This window comes from Panulirus ornatus, chromosome 35 (genome assembly GCF_036320965.1).
Source record: "Panulirus ornatus isolate Po-2019 chromosome 35, ASM3632096v1, whole genome shotgun sequence".
Taxonomy (NCBI): domain Eukaryota; kingdom Metazoa; phylum Arthropoda; class Malacostraca; order Decapoda; family Palinuridae; genus Panulirus; species Panulirus ornatus.
In genome coordinates, this window is record NC_092258.1 from 2,297,235 (window position 1) to 2,317,373 (window position 20,139).

The 20,139-nt window shown below is 43.7% G+C and overlaps 1 protein-coding gene across 2 annotated transcripts in view; it reads right to left on the bottom strand.

Annotated features, from left to right (window-relative positions):
* Nucleotides 1-20,139, bottom strand: part of gry (trafficking protein particle complex subunit 11 gry) — a 115,309-nt gene that overhangs the window by 48,104 nt on the left and 47,066 nt on the right. Inside the window, exon 1 of one of the 2 annotated variants that reach the window (XM_071682872.1) lies at nt 296-419. The exons of the other annotated variant lie outside the window; for it this stretch is intronic. The gene's annotated coding sequence lies outside the window, so the exon portion shown is untranslated. Of the gene's footprint in view, nt 1-295; nt 420-20,139 lie in introns of those variants that run through there. 2 annotated transcript variants of the gene reach the window in all.

A 20,139-nucleotide genomic window follows, 5' to 3' on the forward strand; every position in this document is an offset into this window, starting at 1 on the left:
GAATATACCAGTTCCTGTTCCACTCAGCTAGCATATCAGTAGCTGGTATGCAATCCCCATGACTGAGCCGTCATCTTTCAGGCTCTATGTTGACTTTATTTTCAGGAAAAATATTCTTGTAAGGAAATCAGATTGGATATTATTACTTAATGGATGTTTGGAGTTCCAAGCTGCATATAATGACTTTAACCGAAGAAAAAATTATGAAAATCTATTACATTAGCATGGAGGTTTAATTTCTCTTTCATCAACATGAACATCAGAAATATTTCAGCTACTTCAGTTTAATACATACCTGAGGGTTAATATTATTATCAGGGCACACAACAACTCTCAATGTTTACAACTGAGTCACAAGGCTGCCAACCTCGTCGTTTTCAGGCAGTCACGTACTAACTAATTGTTCGGCAAGTATTTTTCCTCAGTTCATAATCTTCACAACAAATATAATCATAAAACAAACAGATTTATTCCTAACAGTAAATATAAACATTTTCCATGTTATTTACCACACAAAACTAGCATATTTGGTTGGCAATACTATAAGCCTCCCACCCCCTCACCCACCAGACAATTCTTTGGTACACTCTATAAGAAGATTTAGGACCAGGTGTTTTATGTGTTTAAAAAGATATATGTCATTATACAGCCCTAGAATTAATTTCATGATGCTTCTGTATCTACAATGCCACGCTCTCATCAAGTACAGGGAGTGAAGGTCTACCTGTGAAAGATTATTAACTGAATAACGAGACGCAATGTAGCAAATTAACAGGTGTCAAATCCCATACCAAAGGTACGATGAACACGATTAATCTTGAAATCAGATATCAGATACAAACAATGATTACCTCTAAGTCATGTCAATCTAGAAAATATTTGTACTTCATACAATGCGCAATACTGGGTTTAGATTATATATATTCGGAATTTTCGTATACATATATATATATATATATATATATATATATATATATATATATATATATATATATATATATATATATATATATAATAGGTATAATAGGTATGTTTGAAGGACTAGTGGTTCCAACAATGTTGTATGGTTGCGAGGCGTGGGCTATGGATAGAGTTGTGCGCAGGAGGATGGATGTGCTGGAAATGAGATGTTTGAGGACAATGTGTGGTGTGAGGTGGTTTGATCGAGTAAGTAACGTAAGGGTAAGAGAGATGTGTGGAAATAAAAAGAGCGTGGTTGAGAGAGCAGAAGAGGGTGTTTTGAAATGGTTTGGGCACATGGAGAGAATGAGTGAGGAAAGATTGATCAAGATGATATATGTGTCGGAGGTGGAGGGAACGAGAAGTGGGAACCAAATTGGAGGTGGAAAGATGGAGTGAAAAAGATTTTGTGTGATCGGGGCCTGAACATGCAGGAGGGTGAAAGGAGGGCAAGGAATAGAGTGAATTGGATCGATGTGGTATACCGGGGTTGACGTGCTGTCAGTGGATTGAATCAGGGCATGTGAAGCGTCTGGGGTAAACCATGGAAAGCTGTGTAGGTATGTATATTTGCGTGTGTGGACGTATGTATATACATGTGTATGGGGGTGGGTTGGGCCATTTCTTTCGTCTGTTTCCTTGCGCTACCTCGCAAACGCGGGAGACAGCGACAAAGAAAAAAAAAAAAATATATATATATATATACTTCTTGTTTACATGAATATCATAAAACATCCAACTTCAATCTCTGGTTTTTCCCTTTCATTAACCTTTCCATATTCTAAGGAGAGCTTGGCCTTGAAGTGGACGTTGTTCATGACTGGAGTTTCCTACGGAAAAAGAGGGAGAGGAAAAAATTACAGGACTTGTGCAACATCTTGGACTGAAGCAGTACACCAGCTGGACAAAACGTAGTTTCTACCAGAATCTCTCTATATCTCACTCGCTTCCTGCTGCTGCTGCTGTACTGAATTTCAAAATACTACAGTTCAAACCTGCAATGATATAAAATTCCTTGTCTCAACCCCACCCACACACATACACGCATACTTGATCGCCGTTTCTCGAGTTAGCAAGGTAGCACCGGGAACAAACGAGGAGAGGTCACAACCACTCACATCCATTCTCAAACTTGGTGTGATCATAGATTCAACTCTTTATCCTGGGAACCCCATATGATGACCAACATATACACTTTTTCCAAAAACTGAGGGTGTCGCATAGGTTGCAAAAAGGACTTTTCCTCCGTGCAGCTATACAGCATCTACAGGAATTTTACTCGCCCCAATTGCAGTATTGCTTGTATGTCTGGTGTGGCTCTTCAACCTCTCTCCTCGCCAGAGTAGAATCAAATGTTTCCGGCTTAATTACTTCCGTTATCGTTTCTTCAGGCATCCTTTTCCGTTCGTCTTGATGTTATCATCCCCTCTGTTCTGCAGGTACTATTTCAGCAACTAGTCTCATACCTGTCTGTGTGAGTCCCTGCCACTACAGCCAGGACCGCAGCATCTTCCTGGCTGCAGCTTCCCAGACTTTCTGTGTGGGAACCAAACACACGAGGATTTACCGTTATCGTACCTCCTCCTTTGCTAATACAAGGGTACAGGAATTCTTTCCTTCTCTTGCCTTACCCGCTTGTAACCTTCTCGCCTTTAAGACTCAGATATACAAATTCTGGAGACGCTCAAATTAACTCGTATAACCTTTTCTTGTTCTTTTCATTTTGTTCTCATCTGAGATGGCTATGACTGGGGTACATTTTGGCCTCTACCTTTCTGCTCCAGGATCTCCTTTTAATGTGGCTCCTGCATCACCCAGGAAGCTTGCCACGTCTGCCAGGTGGCACAACAGGCCAAGTCTGACTATTCTGAGTGTGTTTTTGGTAGGTGGATACAAGACAAATGAGGAACAGGTGTTCAGCGTCTTCGGTGTGAAAAATGCATCCTCATCATCAGCCTGTCTCCACCCTTGCCACCAGCCAGCCCTCAACCTTGCCACCAGCCGACCTTGCTGTCATCTACCCCCATATATCTGTGATCACACTGTACCTCCCGACCTTCTTCCATCTCCACCTGTTTGACCTCCACCATGTCAACATACCAGTGAATTAGCTCATCTATGTCTTACCTCTGCCAGATCACTACCTCTCTACATAACACGAGAAATAACCTCCTGATAACTTCCCTAAAAAAAAAAAAAATGCATCTCCAACCAACGTTACAAGTGACCCTCTCAGTACCTCCCAAATAATAATCCCACCTCCTTAAACTCCGCAACGAAAAACAATCCAGTTCCCTCCTACCTCCCCAAAGAATCAATCTTTCCTCCTCCTCCCAAAGTAATCAACTCTCCCTCCATCTTCCTAAATAATCAACCTTCCCTCCAACTCCCCAAGTTATCAACCTTCCCTTCACCTCCCCAAGTAATCAACTTTCCCTCCATCTTCCCAAATAATCAGCCTTCCCTCCACTTCTCCAGGTAGCCAGCCTTCCCTCCACCTCTCCAAGTAGCTAACCTTCCCTCCACCAGACAATGGCTAACCTGGAGGGAGCCAGTATCCTTCAGCCGCCACCTTTAACCAGGGCGGCTTTCCCGCGCACATTTACTTGCCCTTCTCAAGGGCTGAGCAAACGTTCGGAGAGGCGAATTAATTCAAAATCCAAGGAACTTCCGGCTGCCGTGAATGTTTTGCCTCCGTTCTGATGAGTGAGTTCTTACTGAAATGGAGAGGGAGGGAGGAAGGGAGGGGGGTTCCTTGGTTAACTGGGGTATGTAATGACCTATTTGTACCATACGAAGAGAGAGAGAGAGAGAGAGAGAGAGAGAGAGAGAGAGAGAGAGAGAGAGAGAGAGAGAGAGAGAGAGAGAGAGAGAGAGAGAGTAAGTTCTACATTCATGGGGCCCCCGTCTCCTAAACTTTATCATACAACTTTCTGGCCTTTTGCATAATGTCCATATTTACTAATTCATCATTCAGTTTATTCCATTCACTCGCCGCTCTCAAATAACATAACAATACTTCCTTACATTTTTTTTCTAACAAGTTTCCTACTTAATTTCAGGTTATGAACTCCGGTTGTTCTGTTCCTGCACTGTTCACTGTTGCCATTGTCACAACATGAAACGAGTTCACAATTTTGAATTTGTGATCAGGTCACCCTTTACTCGTCCTTCATACAAGGTGGACAAGTATAAGGTTTCTAACTTTTCCCCCTGTAACACAGCTCCCTTAATTTTGGTACTAGTTTTGTTGTCCTCCTCTTTGTGCTTCTTTAAATGCTTAGGACAAAGGTGAGGAGCAGATTCTAGTCGTGGTCTAATTCAGAATGTGAACAGCTTGCTGAACATTTCCTTATCCACACACCAGAATGCAATTCCAGTATTTGCCCGCAGCAGTTCGTCTTTTCTATTCTCCTGTTCTGAAAGTCTGGCGGAAGGCTGGAGAGACGATATCTAGTCGAAGGTCTATCTGGCAAGGGCATTCTTCATCTTATATCCAGTTCGATAATATTCATGGCGAGGCCTTCTTTCAGCGTGGACCATCCTCATTACTTTGCAAGTACTCGGGTTATATCAACCAAGGATCAGACCAACTTCCGAGTCTTAGTCCCCACGTAGGACAATAGAGCCCCTTTTGCTTTCTACTTCCCTCATGACCATGGTATCACCTGCAAACGCATTCAGGCAGGAGTCTAATCTATCTGTAAAGTATTTCATGTAGATGAAAAAGAGCAATGGTCTCAGTACAGAACCCTGCGGCATTTCAATGTGACCTCAACCTATTTCGACTAGACTCCAGTGACGTGCGTCCTTTTTACCCTTCTCCTAAGATAGTCTTCTATCCATCTAAGGAGCCTCCCACTTTTCCCTCCCTGGAGGTCTAGCTTCTCCACTAGACTCCTATGTGGTACAGTGTCAAACGCTTTCCGGCAGTTCAGATATATACAGTCCACCCACCCTTCTGTTCTGTCTAAATCAGATCTAAATCTCTCATAGAAATCTAAGAGGTTTCTTACACCTGATCTCCTTCCTCTGAATCCTTATTCTCAATAATTTTGGTCGTTTTCTCTCTACAGGAAATTCAGCAATTTGCTTTTTGCTTTTCGTTTCCACTGCTTTAGTGACTAAACGCCCATGTGTGTGTGTGTGTGTGTGTGTGTGTGTGTGTGTAAAATGATGCACACACATATACCCAATCACATCCAAACTCAGCCACAGAAACACGGTGTCCTACATTTGCACGCATACACATATGTACACAACAATAACAAGCGTATAAACGTACATAGAAGTCTGACAAAAATCATAATATACAGTGACTATTGCCAACATCCCTAACGAGTGACAAATATATGTACAGATCAACACACTAACCCGTCTTTCTTATTTACAAAACCGAAAGCGTAAATATATTCTTGGTATATTTCTTAGCAGAATAAGACAGTAAACATCGCCAAAGACAAAAATGCTGATGCACGGCCCATAAAACGCTCCTAAAATCACCATAAAATGAAAATATTAGGACATTTTTCTGGGAGGTTTGACAGTGGAGGGGGGAGGGGGGCGACAGACAGTGTGGTGAAGCGCTGGAATGTGGGAGTTGAACAAGCTGCCGTTTAACATCCCTGTAGGATGACACTACAGCGAACATTTCATCACACAGAAGCTGAACCCCGACACAATTCATGCAATAACTGTATCTAAATAACAGACATATGAGCACAGGAGACAAGAAGCCTGGATCAGGCATAACGAACGGCCAGGGTTGAAACCCAGCGTTCACTGTTGTGGGGATTTTGATGAACCATTAACATCTTTATAGACTCCAACCGATAATGCTTGTTTACCAGTGGCGTCTTAGCTACGTCTCTTCCTTGTATATCAACTGAGTATCCTACGTATTCTATCTCATTCTTGAATCTCCCCTGACGGTGTGATCATTACACGAAAGTGCACTTGGGAACTTATCGTGTTTGATTGTCCTCGTGGTTTTATGCATATATATATATATATATATATATATATATATATATATATATATATATATATATATATATATATATATATATATATATATATAAACACTTCGATGTTGACTGCGAATTCCACTATACATCAACAATGATTTTGATGAAAATGTCAAATTTTCTCGTTCATCACCAGACCAGCTGCGTCCCTGATGACTTCTGCAACTTTAATGTCCCCATATCATCACACAAAAAGGTAAATGAAGTCAAGTTAATGACTGAACAGACTATCATCAAGCGCTCCCACTGACAACCCTATTACCGTACACAATAAAAAATTTGGTGGAAATTTAAAAAAAAAAAAAAGGCTTTATGTTGAACACTGGCCCTCACGAGCCATCAAAACAACAACAATGGCAAGTGTTTGGTGTTTGTGTGTTTGGTTTGTGGTCCGAAGTGAAGGAAGGGAGGGGTATGGTTAGCACGGAGGGAGGGGTATGGTTAGCACGGAGGGAGGGGTATGGTTAGCACGGAGGGAGGGGTATGGTTAGCACTGAGGGAGGGAACACAGTGGTATCCTGCTTATTATTCTGGAGGTGATTAATAAAGATGGCTGGAAGTCTTACGTCAGAGAGAGGTGAAGAGGTGGGAGGGAAAGTATTTAGTGGGAGAGGATGGGAGAGGAATCGGCTCGTGAACTTCGTAAGTTGAATCGAGGGCGGCAAAAGAGAAGCGATGTGCACCAAAGTCTTGGACACGTTTTTCTTAAAGATGTGTTGAAAGCTGTGTGTGTGTGTGTGTGTGTGTGTGTGTGTGTGTGTGTGTGTGTGTGTGTGTGAGAGAGAGAGAGAGAGGTTGAAGAATCTCTCTCTCTCTCTCTCTCTCTCTCTCTCTCTCTCTCTCTCTCTCTCTCTCTCTCCTACAATACACAGCCAGCACCCGTCCCCCTAAACCTTATCCCCCACGGGATACGCTCTGGTTAGTTATCTCAGCACTTATCGTTGTGGTCCACATCGTCAACGTTGCTTAAGAACGACTATTTCTTCTTTTTTTTCAAAAGGTCTTGGCTTGTTGAAGAGCGACACAGGCGGTTAGGGCCTGCCTGCAGCCGACCCGCTGCTCAAATACTCAGGCATTACGTACGATTGTTGACACGACAGTGAAACAGCCAAGATTAAGCAGACCATTTTGCCCCGGGCGGCGGTGTTGTCAGGGTAAACACGGCACAAATTAGGTGAGTTTTGTTGGTTCACATCTCATGAAAGTCATCCCCCAGAGATGGTACACAGTTCGAGACTTACCCCAACACTTTACGTAGATAATACACAGTTCGAGACTTACCCCAGCACTTTTCTTAGATGGTACACAGTTCGAGACTTACCCCAGCACTTTTCTAAGATGGTACACAATTCGATCTGTTTTCAAGGCTGCAGAGTCAACATGAACAAAATGAAAATGGCCTGAAATACAGTCGCAAGCTTAGAACTTCTGAGTCTATTTTTACGAAATTTACTCATATCAGTACTGCACGTGTGTGTCTGATTTAACACAAGTTATATATATATATATATATATATATATATATATATATATATATATATATATATATATATATATATATATATATATATATGTATATATATATATATATATATATATATATATATTCTGACTTCTCCCCCTTAATACTGCCCCACTCCCCCTTACTGTCAGAAGAGGTAAACAAAGAACAGAATTACAGGAAGGGTTAAATGGTCCAGGTTTATTTCTCTCTTTAAAACGATCTTTTTTCACGTAATTCTTTTTGTGATGCCCTCGTTCCTACCCCACCCCCCGTCCCACCACCACTGCTTTCACCTGCTTCCGTTTATTGCTTTCATTTACAGCAGGTTCTGCTGTTCGCTGCTGTTGTAAAGCTGTGATACCTCTGAGTCGTCCACTACTTTCACCATCGACAACTTTCCCTGTAGATCGCGTTTTCCTCCACGTCCCTCAATCTTTTGTTTTTTTTTTCATTCTTCTTTTGCATCATTTTTTTTGCAGTAGTTGATACAATCGCTTGAGGTTGTTGGATGGTGGCTGGAGCAGATAGTCTGCTGTTTGCTTTGACCTTTCGTGTGGTGTGAGGGAGGAGCGGAGGGGAAGGTCATCAGTATTTCTTGTTGAAAGTAAATCGTTTTGAAAATCTATATAACACTGACCTTCTTAGCGGCCTGCACCCCCCCCCCCCCCGCTACACGCACACAGTGCCACAGTACGCCTGCACCCCCCCTCCCCCTCCCCCTCCCCCCACAAGTGGCACAGTACGCCTGGTGACCCCGTACGCCCCAGGCAATCTGGGTCAGCGTGTCATGACGTAGTGGGTCATCCGCCAAGGGGCAGTCAACCACGAAAACGACACTAAGAACCGTGCCTGAGCGCATGACGCCCGCCCTCTGCCCGTAGTTCACTGTGTGTGTGTGTGTGTGTGTGTGTGTGTGTGTGTGTGTGAAGCCAGCAGCCATAACTACAGTAATAGTTGTTGTCCTAAAACTTAAATTCTCTCTAAATAACTGTAATGCAAATTTCTTCTTTAATTAAATTTCATATGGTTTTAATTAAAGGGTAAAACTGTGGATTAGTACATATGTAAGAAGCTCCGAAATTAAATGTAAATACAAAAGCAAAGTCTCTCTCTCTCTCTCTCTCTCTCTCTCTCTCTCTCTAGGACATAAAAGTTACTGAGAAAATCAGACGTAAAGAAGAGATATATTGGTGGAAAACAACACAGAATTAAAGACTTGCAACGGACACCTAAACGAGAAAATGGAGCTTCTTTTTCTCAGCCATGAGGGAGTTTACTGTTACACAGAGTTCGATGAAGTATGTAACGAAGGTGTGTGAGTATTGGTGATCTGCAGCACGAGAGGAAAGGGTAAAGAACGTAATACAGATCCGGGTCAGATGAAACATGTCAACAAGGAAAAGTTTGGAGGGATGACCTTTGAAAGTGCAGCCAACCAGCTGTGACCAGCATAAGAAAGAGAGGAATGAGTCTAACAGCGGTCACCCCGCCCCCCCTCCTTCACAAGATGGCGTCCGTGGCACCATCTGTTCGTGAACCATCTCTCCCTCCCTCCCTCCCTTCCCCCCCAGCCAAACAGGGTATCGAGGAGGCTGAGTACAATCCAAACCCGTCATTACCATGAAATTATATATATATATATATATATATATATATATATATATATATATATATATATATATATATATATATATATATATATATATCGTCAGCTCGCCACGTCACCAGCTTTCCTGAAAAAGAAAAAGTTCTACGACTTTTTCCTCTTCAGTTAGAACGAGAGACCCAAGGTGAGCTGGTAACCAGAGGAGGTGAGCGGCGCGGGAAGATAATCTGATCAAACATACGTGATGTAGTTAAGCATGGTGAGTGGCCCGTGGCAGAGACAGGGAGAGAGGCTTACGTGTTGTAGTTCAGCATGGTGAGTGGCCCGTGGCTGAGAAAGAGAGAGAGAAAGGCTTACGTGTTGTAGTTAAGCATGGTGAGTGGCCCGTGGCTGAGAAAGAGAGAGAGAAAGGCTTACGTGTTGTAGATGAGCATAGTGAGTGGCCCGTGGAAGAGAGAGAGAGGCTTACGTGTTTTACTAAACGAGGACAAGACGGCCAGGTAAATCTTGGCGGCGGGTTGTGTCTCGTGAATCCCTGTCTGGCGAGACATATGCAAATTAAGCTCCTTTACACGTAAATGAACAGATTCCTTCTCAGTCCCTCAATGAAAGCTAAAGGTAATTATATATACATGCAGGAAGGTGTGAGGCGTGCACGGGATAGAGCGGACAGCGACGTGGTATGAAAAATTAGACTTGCTGTCAATAGGCTGAACCAGGTAATATAAAACGATCAGGGAAAACCAGAGAGAGGAGTATGGGTCCTGCCTGTGGACAGGGTGCTCTGGTTTCGCTGCATTACACACGACAGCTAGAAAGCGCAAATGAGGCCATTGTTCGTCGATTCCTGGCGCCATTACGTATACGTCTGCGGTTTTCCAAAATGAACAACCTCCCTGGACGGAAGAACCACTGCTGGTAGGTGCCTGGGAATACGGCAGTTTGCTGTGGTCATTCTGACGTAATGATGACATTTTGTGAAGACAAACGCTAGTAAAATAATCAGGCGCAAGACATTCTTTTAGCCTTGGCTCCCAGGACACTAATAATGTTCTCTCTCTACTCTCTCAAAAGCTAAAAGAACGATGTAATTAGAGAGAAGTTTTCCAATTAATTAGTTTCGTCCGACTACCCTCACTATACATGCTTCCTCTCTCCTCATAGACGATACACAAGTTTTTTAATAACTTTTTATGACAACTTTTAATGAACGCTGAGACAACTTTCAAATTCTAGGAAAAAGAATTCAAAATACTTCATCAAACTTCAAAACAATATGCATAATGTCATTTGAACTTCAAAAAACAATGACATAAGTATTACAATTTTCACAATTAATCATTCACAGAACACCCTGATGCTTTCAACCCTTCTCACCACCACAACCACCACCACAACCACCACCACAACCACCACCACAACCACCACCACAACCACCACAACCACCACAACCACCACCACAACCACCACCACAACCACCACCACAGCAACCACAACCACCACCACAACCACTACCACAACCACCACCACAACCACGACCACCACAACCACCACCACAACCACGACCACAACAACCACAGCCACCACCACAACCACCACCACAACCACCACCACAACCACCACAACCACCACCACAACCACCACCACGACCACAGGTACAGCATCAGCGCCTGGAGGTACCCCTCAGCCACCCTGGCTAACAACTGCATTTAAAATTCTCTGAAAAATGCCGGAGTCCATCTGGTGTTTCCCTCAGGGTGCACATTCTACACCCACAGACCGCCCATTAGCAGCACCCACCTACCCACCCACCCACCCGGGATTCCAACCCCCTCAGGGATCCCGGGTTGACTGGACAAATCGATATTTTCCCACCGGAAGCCGTCCAGAGGCCCCCCTCTGCCCCGGGTGGTGGTGGGGGGGGGGGGGGGGGGGGGGGGGACCTGGCTGGCTGCTCGTGACGGGTTTATTTACAACTTCTCCGCTGGACGCTTGAGCGGCAGCCTCCCCCCCCCCCCTCCAGCGGGTCGCAGGATCCCCCTCCCCCAGGGATGATGATGTCTGGCCGATCGGCACCATCGCCCTGGGGATAGAGTGCTCCTACTGGTCGTTATCTTGTGGGTGGTACGAGGCTTCGTCGAACTGCCCTCCCCAGGGGGAGTCACCGCCCAACACTACAGGACATGGATGTATGAGGAAAGGTTGTCATGGGAGATGTGGTAGAGCCTTTGCTGACTGGCAGAGGGAGGCACCAGCCCAGGTGCTGATGGCTGGCAGGGGGAGGCACCAGCCCAGGTGTTGGTGGCTGGCAGGGGGAGGCACCAGCCCAGGTGTTGAAGACCTGGTGAGAATCTAATGATTTCAGATGACCTACTCACACCCGAAGCGAGCCAAGGCTTCTGAGGCCTGGATTATGGTACTGGGACTTTTCACGAACCAAGAAGCGTGTGTTGTTACCCCTCACATAACAGACAGAACACGAATTTATGAGAAAATCTCACGTGTTGTCTACCAGAACAAGACTCGGGTTACGCGAGGCTCCGGCTATCAGGGTAAGTGATGGGGGCAGAGTATTGCTGCAGGATGATAACCTGAATATCGAGTTCTGACGTGTTAACATCGGTCGGGTAATACGTCCCCGAGGGAACACACATGACCCAGACTCCCTTCAGCCAACCTCGACACATATAAATATAACAGTTTCACCAGGGAAGTGCGAGTAGCGACTCACGAGAACACCGCAAGCTCTCCTGACAACATCCAGGTTTTCCTTCTCCTTGCCAACACCCAGGTTACCCCTGCCAACACTCCGTCAACGCTCGAGGAAAGCAACACACACAGTGTCACAGTTTATCCCACAATATTCCCCATCAAGCGCAAGTGAGGACCGTGGTTGCGGAGCAGGACGGAGGTATATAAAGGTCTTCTCGTCTAACCCCCACGGGACATGCCCGTCGCTGGAAGGAAATGACGCAGCCTTCATTCCACGTACAGAATCACGTCGCAATTTACTAAATCGGTTATAATCATGTCTTCCTCCGCAGTGGAAGAACTGGGAAGTAAAAAAAAAGAAAAATATCCCACCCTCTTTCCACCATGAAGTTTGGAGCTCACTCTCGGGTAAGACAAAATGACAGCCTTCATGTGGACGAGTCGTATATGACCGCCGTGAGGACGAACTGATCACGTTCGTCTTGTTTATACTGAACCAAGATGGTCCGTCTCCAGAGCGCTTCATTCATCACCGTGAACGTTGGAAAGATCCTGAAGAACCGGGAGTCAAATCTTTGATTATCTGGAGTGTTGGAAGCCAGTTAGGGGACTGTACTGGATGGCGGGAGGTCTGAGCACCAACTGTGACTGTGTGACGGGACTGGTGAGGAGGTCAGGTTCGGCTGGTGCCAGACGACCCTGGTGACGGCCAGTGTGTGACGCTATTGGGAGTATTTTAAGAGTGACGGTAACAGACTACGTCGTGAATATTACTAAAGTGCCGTGTGTGGGCCAGAAGGTTCTTGGCTTGTATACCAATAAGTAACTCATACAGTACGACGGTACGGCCCTTGAGCACAACGGTACGACCCTTTCCGAGGTCTTTAAGGGTCGGGTTAATAAGGGCCAAGCCGAGAATGTTAAAGTGGTGCCCGGAACCATCTTCCACCCTCAGCGTTAGCCCTGCTGCTCTCACTTCCTCCCTCATTAAAACTAACCTAGCAGGCTGCACTTAATATCTCTCCCTCACCTCCCCTTCCCCTTCACACACACACACACACACACGTCACACTTTTATCCTTCTCATTTTTCCCTTTCCTCTAACTTTCTATTAACAAAACACTATGACTAATAATCTTTTATTGCTTTTTCTTCTTTCATTATTCAAGGACTCAATTCAACCAACCATTTTGTCCTTACACACACACACACACACACACACACACACACACACACACACACACACACACACACACACATTAATCATATAATCATTTGCATTATATCTTAATTATCTACAGCGATCTGGTGGAGAATCAATTTAAAAAAAATTGGAATTCGATCAAAACAGTTTCCAAAAGAATTCATGGAAACCTACCAACAGTTAGTCTGGCTTTACACAGTTAAGAAGCCAATCATCCAGATCAATACGCAAAAAAAAGAAATACAAATTCAAATTACAATCAACATTAGAAAAACACATCAGGTAATAAAAGTGATGATCCATCATCTATATACATCATCCTCCAGTAAACCATCATCTATATACATCTTCCTCCGGTAAAACATTATCTATATACATCATCTTCCGGTAAACCATCGTCTATATACATCAACCTTCGGTAAACCACCATCTATATACATCATCCTCCGGTACACCATCATCTATATACATCATCCTCTGGTAAGACAAAGTCTATAGAAACTGACATATACAAACCAAGAGTCAAAACAGTCAAGGAACATGGACCCAGCAGTAATGTCAACACCATCAAGCAACAGAGGGACACACAAACCTGGTAAATCTTCATTTCAAAGATATATATATATATTTGTTTTTCCCTCTCTTTCCCTCGTGAGCAGATTTACCCCCAGTTGGCCAATACTGAGGGGTGGGGGGGAGGTTAAGCCTTGGGATGTGGAGAGGGGAAGGGGGGGAATCGTCTGTCTCCCTCCCCCCCAGCCTCACTAAGCCGCCTTGTGTGGACGACACACCAGTGACAAAACCCCAAATCCCCAACATCTGCCTTTCCTCCGTCAGAGCTGGACGACTCTTGCGTCCTCTCACGTAAAATGGAATTTAAGAAAGAAAAAAACAAACAAACTCAGAGAATGATGAAAAAATGGATCCACGTTTTCTTCACTCGTAGAAAACGGAACTTCTTCTATTAATCACACAAAATGTGACTTACCAAGACACGATACTTAAAATAAAAAAAATCATTCCCTCAAAAAGAATACGCGAAATAGGTTTATAAAACATTCTTTTTTATCGTAAACACAGACGGGAACCAACGAAGAAATATTTGACAAGTAACGTAGTGACTGTAGAACTTCGGGTGGGCTGGGAGATAGAGAATTACACTAAGGAAAGAAATATGAAATATGTATAAAAAAAAGACTGGACTTTGGCACCACTATATTATCAGTGAAGCATATGAGAGAGAGAGAGAGAGAGAGAGAGAGAGAGAGAGAGAGAGAGAGAGAGAGAGAGAGAGAGAGAGAGAGAGAGAGAGGGATAAGATCTCTCTCTCTCTCTCTCTCTCTCTCTCTCTCTCTCTCTCTCTCTCTCTCTCTCTCTCGTAAAACACTCCTGGTTACACCTATTCAGTCTGTACAATCCTTGCTAAGCTCGAATTCGCGGCTGTGTGTTTATCTTGGGGGTTAGGACAGGGGAGGGAGGGAGGAGAGGAAGGGAGAGTAAAGAGAGGGAGAGGGAGAGGGAGAGGGAGAGGGAGAGGGAGAGGCGCCATTAGTGGATGGTTGGGAGTGTTTTGCTCGTCAGGTGACTGGCACGCTGTCAATTGCCGCCACTCTCCCACCTCCTCCCATCACGCCTCTCTCTCTCTCTCTCTCTCTCTCTCTCTCTCTCTCTCTCTCTCTCTCTCTCTCTCTCTCGGATTAAGAGAGAAAAAGTGAGGCTGCGGAAAGTAAGTTGGGGAAGCAGAAGAAATTCTACCCCCACCCTGGCCCTTCCTGAGGCAACCCCCACCCATCCCTCACCCTGGGGCTCCCTCCCACCCTCCATCACTCTGGGACTCCCTCCCACCCTCCATCACTCTGGGGCTCCCTCCCACCCTCCATCACTCTGGGGCTCCCTCCCACCCTCCATCACTCTGGGACTCCCTTCCACCTTCCCTCACACTGTCGGGACGACCTGAGGAGGTCCTGCGGTAAGTGGACCAAGTCTTCTCTTTTTCAAACTGTTCCTTCCCTTGTCCCACTTCTTCCTCTCCTCCAACCACTCTATTACACTCACACACACACACACACACACACACACACACACACACACACACACACATACACACACATGGAGGAGAGACATGTACTCCGCCCTGATCCTTTATCCTTGAGCAGCTGGGATTCTAATCCTCGTCCTCAGAGTATAAACAGCCTCGTCTCCTTCCTCCCAGGGACCACATCCACGGTGGCGACTCAGCCAGCCAGCCTGGTACACACGAAATCCAATCCAACCAATCTTGGCAACACTACAATACTAACCATAAACTTACCAATACAACAGACACATCAAGTGGTCGTAGAATTGAGAATATATTGATACAAAATATTGGTATAACGAGCATTACTATGCACTGTGGTGGAAGCTTCATGATGATCTGGTAACGCTGGTCCCAACACAGGACCTGGTGTGGTCATGACCTGGTGTAGTGACCAGGACGTAATACCCAAAGGCCGCACCGTCGAGGGCGCTCGAGGGCGGTGTCATCGTGGTCAAGGGTAGTACCGTCGTGATCAAAAGGTTAAATCCTACCTTCCCTTCACTACAGTTAGCTCTTACTCCACAACAACAACTATGGCTGGATCACCTGAGGTACAGACTAAGGATTGAGGTTGACCGTGTGGGTAGACCACGTGAGGTGTAGCCCCAGGGTTGAGGTTGACCTACAGTCACGTGGACTGAGGTTGATCTATCCTTGGAATTCTGGGCAGGTAATATTGGCGGTCGCTTTCAACCAATTCCGACGTAAAGGCCTTCCTGTTATTTCTGTGATGGCTGTCAATTTCGCTGTGTGCCTGCCAGCACGTGCGGTCCTGGGGGAGAGAGAGAGAGAGAGAGAGAGAGAGAGAGAGAGAGAGAGAGAGAGAGAGAGAGAGAGAGAGAGAGAGAGAGAGAGAGAGAGAAATTGGAAGTGCAGGAAAAATAAAAAAAACACTGCAACTTTCTCCCAACGTAAACTCTCTCAATCCTCCCACAAACCATTATTTTCCTCCTTCAATATTCACTTTGCGACTTTTCCTTTGAATAATATTTTCTGACACATTTTGCAAGCACATATTTTTAATATTTGTTCAAATATTCTTTTAATTTTTCTTTCCACCTAATGCATTCCTTGTAACTATTCAGGCAATGTGTTTCGCACATCTTACATCCGACAATTTCTTTCAACCAACATTACGTCTGAATCAATATTTACATCTTACACATTCACGAGGCCAATATTCATGTTTGGTTCGTTGATGTTTATGGAATCCATCGTCTCCACACCGGAGTACAATGTCACTCAAACATCCACGAAAACTTTCACATTTATACGAAATTTACAAAAAGTACTAAAACAAGAGAATTGACAAAAACCTTTTGTAAGGTAAGACTATGCCACACTGTGGATAATACATTCTCAAATTATCAAAACTTTGACATACGATATTATCATTCAACAAGAAAATAAATATCTTACAAACGTAAAAGATTAAGAATAGACTCGTGTCGCCTGAACACTCCACGTAACAGCCTCGTTAGATCGGCTGGCTATGTGATAACGATCGAATATGGAAGAAATATAGTGACATCAAAGTATGAGTAACACCGGAGATGTTCATGTAACAATGAACATCTGAACATTTGAGGGTAACAATGACGAACACGCCACACTAGAGACATGATTACCAAAGACGTCTTCAAAATTCTACCGAAGATCTAACAACAATCATTAACTAAAGGAAACCCACACACACACACACACACACACACACACACACACACACACAACTATACAAGTTCACACAATAACTTACTGTCTAGTACGTATTTTTTTTTATAAGGGTAGCCAGCGAAAACTGGCAATGATCAGGTTTATTTTACACCGTTCAATAACTCCAAAAATATATGAACATGAACACACAATAACACGACAATTTCCATCAAATAACATTGCAACTAAATAAATTCATCCCCTGGATACAGTCCAGCCTAAACTACACTGATCCAGGATATGAATTTATCAAAATCAAATCAACATCGATTTTGATGATAGAAAAAAAAGAGAGAAAAAAAAAGGGTGACCCCCTCGCCCCACCCACCCCAGCAGCGGTACTAGGCACAAGTGAACCAGGTCTGCAACTTTAACGTTCACGGATCGGCACAAAAAAAAAGGGCAAATGCAATATAGAATTAATCAGTGAACGGGAGCCATCAAAGGCAGCCGTTGGCAACCCTATTACCAACAAAAAACGGCAGGTACAATATAATGAAGTTTATATAGAAAACGATGAATACTGTGAACCCTATGTTCCTAACAGATCAAAACAAGTGTTACATCACATGTTTGGTTCACATCAGCAACATCGTTAATATATTAATCTACTATTTCATAATTCGGTGAGGCAAGTGTTGCCAGATGTCAAGCAACACACGGAAATTATTTTTGACGTTTGGCTCCCTGGAGAAAGCTTGAGGGTCAGGTCGAGGAGCAGTTGGCATCACTGCTCCCTCAGGCCAGGTGTGTGCAGTAATTACCCTGGAGGTAATTAAACAGGGGCGGGACTCCCTCAGGGGATAGAGGATAGAGAGAGAACTGAGAAGGACGGAAAATAAAGGATAGACGGACGCTGAAAAATCTATGCTGATCATGATACGAAAATTTGCATATCGTATCTTTTTAAAAAATTTGAAAAGATTTATCAAGCGTTCTCATCGACAATAAATTTTCATATGTAAATATTTTGAAAACGCGATGATTTCGGGAGAAAAGGGGGAGCAGTTGGGGGGTGGGTGGGGGGGGGGGGCTATCAAAGTATATACCAGAACTGTAGTGAACTTTACGAACGGTTAATGATCAGATCCCGGATGGAAACACCTCGCCAATTCGTGAGGATTATTCCTTCAACAAATATTCTAAACGTCCCGAAATATAATACTGAGAGAGAGAGAGAGAGAGAGAGAGAGAGAGAGAGAGAGAGAGAGAGAGAGAGAGAGAGAGAGAGAGAGAGAGAGAGAGAGAGAGAGAGAGAGAGAGCGCACCAGGATGCCTGCTCTTCACCTCCGACATAAACACTACTGAAGGTTTATCAATATTCAAACAAGGCGAATCAAAGCTGACGGAATTTGCATAGGTGAGCGGACGCCATATGCTGGCCTGGCTGCCCCGTACAGCCTAACACAACACTGACAGACAACACAAGAAACCAGGAGACACACAACACTAGGGACTAGCTGGATACATACAACACTAGGGACTAGCTGGATACATACAACACTAGGGACTAGCAGGATACATACAACACTAGGGACTAGCTGGATACATACAACACTAGGGACTAGCAGGATACATACAACACTAGGGACTAGCTGGATACATACAACACTAGGGACTAGCAGGATACATACAACACTAGGGACTAGCAGGATACATACAACACTAGGGACTAGCAGGATACATACAACACTAGGGACTAGCAGGATACATACAACACTAGGGACTAGCTGGATACATACAACACTAGGGACTAGCAGGAGACATACAAGACAACATGAGAGGCCAGGATTCATATACTCCTCTGGTCAACCAGAGCAGGGGTGTATCTGGGGGAAATAGCGACTATGGCAAACACTGAAATTGCGGCCCTGACTTGATTAGAAATGTACATACAGTGGATGTATAAAAGAATATATACAGTGTTATTACAAACTGTTGAAGAGTTAGGCCAAACTTAAATATATATATATATATATATATATATATATATATATATATATATATATATATATATATATATATATATATATATATATATATATAAACTCTTAAATACATAGACTTATTTGATCAAAATTGTAACGTAGAAGCGGTAATGCAAATGATAGTTGCAAAATATTACTATAGTTGAAAAGTAGACGAGTTTCTTTTTCTATCTCACAAAACGAAACCGTTAAAATATGGTAATCGGGTGACGAAAAAAAAAGGTAAATAAACAAACCTGTTGAGTGGCGCCCCCTTTCCAAGTGGCGCCCAGGGCACCTGCCTTACCTACATACCCTAGACATGCCACTGCACCAGGGACCTCCCCCTCCCACCAAACTTGTGTCTTACTCTACCCAAGGATACATAGGATACATGGAGAGATACAGCAGTCACAGTAAGGATACAGTAGTCACTGTAAGGATACAGTAGTCACTATAAGGATACAGTAGTCACTGTAAGGATACAGTAGTCACTATAAGGATACAGTAGTCACTGTAAGGATACAGTAGTCACTGTAAGGATACACTATATTACAATTTTGAAAAATGTTGTATTCTGAACCATGACTTATTTTTTTGATATTTTTCTGCATGACAATAGATTTCCTTTACAATGTCATTATATGTCACGTCTTTCATGCGGGATGAAATTCTACGATACAAATGACTCATTAGGATCATTATCTTCCGTAATTAAGAGTCCCAGTGATTACGTTTCCTATAATTCATAATCATTACGTAAACATAACTGAGCCCACTATAGGTCATATTTTCATGATGAATAATATTCTGGGGTGTACATAGTAGTGCTCTGGCTTCAGCAAGACTGGAAAATGGCGATATGTCAGAACTTCTGTATCGTCACATTAACATTAACATCCTCTCCAGTGTTGGCGACGGCTTAACAGGTAACAAATAATTACAAAAATCATATTAATAACTAATTAGATTTAATTCATATATTTCTCCCTTAACACCGACGGAAGAATTTTCCATTGCATCGCGAAATCGTTTATGCAAATCATATTGGGAAATTTCAGCCTGAAAAAACATTTCAATAAGTTTACTCCAAAAAAAAAAAGAGGGGGGTAGGGGACAAGATCGGATACGTCCGTATTGGAGGACCACTTTTGCAAATTCATTTCTGTTTAATCCGTGTCCATTTCCTCTTTCTGTAGATAGATTTTCCTACGGATTTTGTTGCGGATCAGCGCGAACGAGGCCAGGGAATCGGGGCCATTTGTAAACTTTTAATTGGAACGTCAGGCGCCTGGGGGGGAGGGGGGGTGGAGTAGGAGCCGGATATGACGTAGCTACGGGAACGAACACATCCATCATGGCGGCG